Raw genomic sequence first — 5,623 nt, forward strand, 5'->3', positions numbered from 1 at the left:
CCTATTGCTGGACAGCAGGGGTCTATATACAACTGAATACATAGCCTGTTTCAATCCCGCATCATCCAGTCACAGCAATTATACACAGCTTAACTTAATTATCATCATCTTAATGGCTTGCTGGTGTCACCTCTCAACCATTCCTTCTGGCAAAATGCCAGGGGCCATTCCGACTCTGGCTGTGGCTCTCAACAGTGTATATCACTCAGTGGCACAGGGGAACATCAGCAGCAGGAATGCTTGGTCCTTCCTGGCACTGTACTCCAGGCTACGGGAGGGAAAGACTTTTTCAACTTTGTCCCATTGAATTGGAGAAGCAAAGTATCTCCGTTTAATGTAGCAATTTGGCTCTTTGTGACTCTTACAAAAACCATTTCCTATATTTTGAAGGATAATCCAAGAAATGCGTCGATTTACGAAGAACTTAACCACGAACCCAGTTTCTCCTCCAGTTCTCTGGGCGGCTGAAGCCCTTGTAGGCTGTGCCTCTGGGTTGGTCTCCTGAGCTATAACAGGAACAAGACCTAGTTATGGGAATTAGAGGGGCTGTCCTATAGTCAGATGTTGGAAGCTGTGTATGAACTATAGGTTTATTTGAGACATCATAAAGCAGGGAATCTGCTTTTTTGGGAACTCCTGAGTGAAATGTCCCAGTTCAAGAAAGCCCAGATCATGCTGAAGCCCTGCCTTAGCTCACAGCCCTAGGTTCAAATGCAGCTGCTAAGAGATGGGCGTAACCTGCCAAGTTCCAAACAGCTTGTTTTCCCCATTCTAATCCTATTTTCCTGAAGAAGCTCCACACTGAATCCCTTTGATGTGTTTCACTATAAATAAAACATTTGAGGGCTTTTCCCTTTGTTAGGATCAAACCCATCAGGTCCCTTCCACCAGTCAAGCCCCTGCTTTGAATATGTACTTCATATCTTTTGTGTTTATTTCTTAATACTGCTTGTCTTGTTTTTATATCCAGCCGGTCCACACCTCCAACAATTACCTACTCCCTTCCCACACATGGTGTAGATGAGAATCAAGGGCCTTACAGGATATGTGTCACCACCACCTGCTAAAAGCTGCCTCTCCTGTTATGACTTCCCACCATGGAACACCACACTGCAAGTTGGATGTCATCAATAGCATTGATGAGGGTGTCCCAAATCATCCCATTGCTGTAACTAAAGTTGGTCTGGTTAGGGATGAATTAGACAGTTGTTTATGCAGAGCACACAACATACTTTTCACAACTATTTTCTGATTTTACTGAGTGACCATTAAAAAAAAAAAAGTGGCCGGGGGAAGTAACACATAAGAATCCCCTGATAGACAGGGCTGCTTTTCCCAGAAAGATCTTAACCTCTGGAGCACACAGAGACATTCACTCAGAAATAAAGAAATATTTTTTTTTTTGGGTGATGGTGGTGCTGGGGATTGAACCCAGGGCCTTGTGCATACAAGGCAAGCACTCTACCAACTGAGCTACATCTCCTTACAACAGACACTAGTATGGCAGTATGTATAAATGTGGATGTATAACCAATGTGATCCTGCAATTTGTACACGTGGTAAAAACAAGAATTCATACCCCATTTGAATCAAATGTATGATATATGATATGTCAAGATCATTGTAATGTTTTGAGCAACCAATAAAAAAAAGAAATAAAGAAAGAGAAATAGGGAAGCAGGAGGAGAAATCCCAAGAATTAGTCCTTACTGCTTTAGGACTTAAACTGGACATGACAGAATTAAACTGGACATGACTGTCCAGGGCTGTCATGTCCTGCATTGGAGTCTTCCATGATCCCCTTCCCTCTGTGCCTATTTGCTAGATGATTCATGGGCGGCAGCTGATAAAGGGAGGGGTAGGAAAAGGGTCAGGTTGCAAAGGTAGAGGGAAAAGCTTCCCGTTCTCAAAAAGCACAGGCTATACCATCTCAGGACTCCACCAGGCAGCTTCTGAGGAATTTTAAATTATCACAGTTTTCTAGCTGAGGACCTTCTTGCAGGAGAAAGGCTAATTCCTTAGGACACATAGTGAACACAGATACAGAATTTATCTAGAGGCCAGTCCCCAAGCTTTGCAGGAATAATATCTCAACCTTTCTTGATAAGTAGATTCCTCAAAAAATGTGGACAGAAACATCAATCACCCTCTTCCTGGATTCCAGGATTTTCATGTGAAATTCTCACAGTCCTGCTAAGATATTTCTTTCTAATGCCCCATGAACCATGACACTTATTTTTTAGTGTCTTATATTAGAATCAGCTTTGTTGAATCAGAGTAGGTCCTTTTCTCAGTAACATGATTGTAGATTCCTTAAAGAAACAGAAATATAGACAAAATCTAACACAGAAGAAATGTGTTGATCACTCAGATATTTCTCGGTTGAATGATTTTATTTGTGGTTTCATTGGCTCATTCACTCTTTTATATTTTGTGAAGGTGTGGCTAATAAGATTTAAAGCACAGTTGTTTGAAGAATAAAATAGACACTAGTATTGGTGTAGTTAGTATATACGTGGCCATATAACCAATGTGATTCTGAAACCTATACACTTGGAAAAATGAGAATTCATACCCCATTTGATTCAAATGTATGATATGTCAAGATCATTGTATTGTCATGAGCAACTAATAAAAAAAACTAATAAAAAAAATGAAGAATAACTTTAGGAGACAAAATGGAAGCAGGGTCATGAGACGGGTTCCTCCAATTCAGGAACACTGAATGGGTACGTCCTGGGAGACACCAGTACCCAAGCATCAGGAGAAAAATAGGTGGATTGAAACAAGCTCTTGGAGGTAGAGTCAAAACAACTTTGTTATATGGAAGGTAAGAGATAAAGAGCAATTATGAATGATGCCTGTATTTATGGTTTGAGCATAAAACGATGGACAATAAATTATGTCATGATAAGGTCACTTTTTTTTCCAAGAGCATCATTCAGTCAGGTTTCTTCTACACCTGTTCTACCTTTAATTACTTGGGAATGGAAGGCAGAAGTGGAAATGTCAAGAAAAAAATTGAAATCACAATCCAATTGTTCTCTTCGTCCCCTCCCATGTAAACATCTATTTTACATAGATTATGCTTTTTAAAACTCATGCACATAGATTCTAAGTAGCTGGGCAGACATGGCTTGCACAGGAATCTCTTCTGAAATCTTGGTTGTTCTTATGGTTTCACATTATAGTCAAGCCTATAAACCATTTTCAAGAGCTTATAAAGGCTATTGAATATTCCAGTTGCTCTGAGAGTAAAACCTCTGATCAAGATTAGACTTGACAGAGAGTTCAGGCATGATGTCAACAGGTATTCATTACATTTAAGCTTCTCTCTCTTGCTCTGCAGAACTTAGAAAGCCAATAATTTACTGCAGCAACTTTTCCTACTGCAAGACATCAAATCAGCCAAGTAAAAATTATAACAGGTCAGAATCACTAGCAAATAATATATATGAGTTAAATTGGGTCTTTGCTTAAACTTAGCGCAAACTTTGCAATTTGCTTTCTCTGCCTTCCTTTAACATACTTTTTGTATGAAACAATATTCTTCAAAATGATGCTAAGTTAAAAAAAATGGTAGCATTACTATTGTACCTTGTTTTGCCTATACTTTGGCATTTTTTTTAAAAAAAGAATGTAGCTAAATAACTACCATTTCTGGCCTGAGTCATGTTTTATTAAAATGCAGATCTTGCTTCAGTGGGTATGGAGTGAGCCCTGAGATTGGCATTTCTAACGAGCTCACAGGTGATGCCAGGCTATTGATCCACTGGCAACAATGGGTAATAAAGTCCAGGGGAGGCTTGGGAGCTGGGATGCTCTGCAGAGCTGCTCCTACTGAAGGCAGGTGGCTGCCCCACTTTCTCTACACTACCAAGTCAGGCATTGCCTGTTAATTAAATTTGAATAAATTCTGAGTGTCGAGTTGAGAACGCGGCATTGTGTGGTAGGATGAGAATGGCATTGGAGGCAGGACTATGTTTGAGTCACTCTCTACCCCTTAGAGGCACCAGCACAGTGGATTTAACCTTAAATTTGTTTATTATAAAAGCCACAGTGTTTGTTACTTCAATCATATAGTTCTCAAAAACTTCAATATTATGAAATATTATGTTTACAAAAATTATGCCAACAAGTTTTGGTTGATTCTCATCATCTTCAGTTGTGTTATAAAGGCTATAAAATCCACAGCCCATACTATATTTTGTGTAATTCTGTTTTTGTAATGAATAAAACTATCACACTCACAAACACAACCACAAATATTGTATATATACATATGTAGCAGATGATAGATAATCCATAGTTATAGATTGATGATAGATGATACAAGAAAGGTAGATAAATTATATAAATAAAATTAATTCTCTTATTCTCTTATATTATGGTTTGGGTGTGCGGTGTCCCTCAAAAGCTCATGTGTGAGATAGTTCAAGAAGGTTTACAGGAGAAATGATTGATTGGGTTATGGAGAGCTTCACCCACTCAGTGAATTAATCCTCTTGATGGGATTAACTGATTGTTGACTGATGGCAGTTAAGGTGTGGCTAAAAGAGGTGGGTTATTGGGGTATATATTTTGAATCTCTCTCTCTCTCTCTCTCTCTCTCTCTCTCTCTCTCTCTCTCCTTCCTGATCATTATGTGAACAGCTTCTCTCCACTACACTCTTCCAACATGATGTTCTGCCACACCTCCAGCTCTGAGGAATGGAGCTGGCTGACTGTGGACTGAGACTTCTGAACCAGTGAGCCTCTAAATAAACTATCCCTCCTCTAAAATTGTCCTTGTTGGGTTGTTTAGTTGCAGCAGTGAAAAACCTGACAAAAACACCTTATGCATCTGTGTATCCATCTGGGTTATGGGTTATGGGAGTATTTTAAAACCATGGATAGATTGAGTTGATTTTTGTGCAAGGTCAGGGGAGATATTGCCCTGATGTTTTCAGTCCCACTGGAGTGACACAGGCCTCCACATACAGCTCCCTCTCCAAGCCTCTGGATTACCCTCACTTCTCCAGCTCTGGCCATCCTTTCCTGGAAGGGGAGGAGGGCTCAGACGTTAACCACATGGGTTAAGTTTGATGGGAATGTTGCAGGATGGATTTTCTGGAAGAGACTATGTGGTGGAGGCTGCGGGAGGGGTGGGGATAGGATGAGCCAAGAAGGCAGAGCCGGGCAGATTACAAATGACAGAATTCTAAGGGCTCACACAGGTGCTCTGGAGTTGGAGGACTACTGGAGAATCTACTGAAGCAGGTGAGGGGGCCTGTACTCTGTGTCTGCAGTGGTAGTTGGGTTGGGGCTTCCCTGTTGGGCAGCCCCATTAGCAGAGGCCTTGTGGGGTCCCTCAGCTCTGCACCTCAGCAGTCAACACTCCCAGGAGCTGAACAGTGAAGGCCTGGTCTTCAGTGGATGCCGCATCACTCAAAGCAGAGGTGGGGCAAAGTCTTAGGGCTTAGGTGGATATCAGGCCCATGCTGCAGCTGAATAAGCAGCCTCAATAGAGCCCCTCAGAAAAGAAGATGACCCCATGGCGTTCATTCATGGATGTGACTTGAGTCTGATCTGGGACTTGCATGGACACTGCCAGTCTCCAAGGTGTTGTCTGGATCTTATCCTC

The 5,623-nt window shown here is 41.2% G+C and overlaps 1 non-coding gene across 1 annotated transcript; it reads right to left on the minus strand.

Moving 5' to 3' along the window:
• Positions 1–1,410: 1,410 nt before the first annotated feature.
• Trnat-ugu (transfer RNA threonine (anticodon UGU)) lies at positions 1,411–1,483 on the minus strand. The gene has a single exon. It is a non-coding gene; the product is annotated as a tRNA-Thr (tRNA).
• Positions 1,484–5,623: the final 4,140 nt, after the last annotated feature.

Source organism: Marmota flaviventris, chromosome 12 (genome assembly GCF_047511675.1).
Source record: "Marmota flaviventris isolate mMarFla1 chromosome 12, mMarFla1.hap1, whole genome shotgun sequence".
In the NCBI taxonomy this organism is placed as follows: Eukaryota; Metazoa; Chordata; class Mammalia; order Rodentia; family Sciuridae; genus Marmota; species Marmota flaviventris.